The sequence below is a fragment of the Schistocerca nitens genome, chromosome 3, assembly GCF_023898315.1.
Source record: "Schistocerca nitens isolate TAMUIC-IGC-003100 chromosome 3, iqSchNite1.1, whole genome shotgun sequence".
In the NCBI taxonomy this organism is placed as follows: domain Eukaryota; kingdom Metazoa; phylum Arthropoda; class Insecta; order Orthoptera; family Acrididae; genus Schistocerca; species Schistocerca nitens.
Window position 1 is genome coordinate 940885504 of NC_064616.1, and position 701 is coordinate 940886204.

The following is a 701-nucleotide window of genomic DNA, read 5'->3' on the forward strand; positions in this document are numbered from 1 at the left end:
AAAAATGCAAACAAATCTCTCCTGTTCCGTGACAGCAAAGGCCTCGCGTAAGTCTGCGCATCCGAGAGGAGCTCACAAAGTTTTAACCGACTGTTCTTCCTCGTTGCACCATCCGACTTCCATCTGTTTGCCCCAATGTAGGATGTACTCCGCAGGAAGCAGTACATGGATGATGAACCGGTTATTGATCCAGCAAGACGTTGGCTCAGACATTGACCAGTACAGTGGTTCTATGTGAGTAGGGTGTCGTAAGGTCGTCGCACTGAATGGAGATTGTGTTGAAAAATAGGATTTTGTCCTGAAAAGGATAGGTTATAATATTGAGTTTAGGAATGTTGATTCAACCAAAGTTCTTTCAGAAAAAATGTGTTGCATTACCTATTGAACCTCTCTCGTACTTAAGTCGGAAAAAGACGTGTCAATGGATTCTGTTATTATGAAGCTTTCTTTTCAGTATCAATGTCTTTTAAAGACGTTGTATTTTTCTTCACACCCGTTGGAAAATAGGCTCTCAGATTCACTTCACGTACGAGTAGCACAAAAAATTTTCTTTACCTCGGACGTAATGCTATACTACTAAGTGTGGCACACAGCGAGATGAGAGACGTACACGTCCTTCATGAGTGCACGATTCCCTTCTCAGTAAGAGTCCCGAGGCTGCCGAGAAATACAGCTTCCTTTGTTAGAAGGCCATCTGCCAG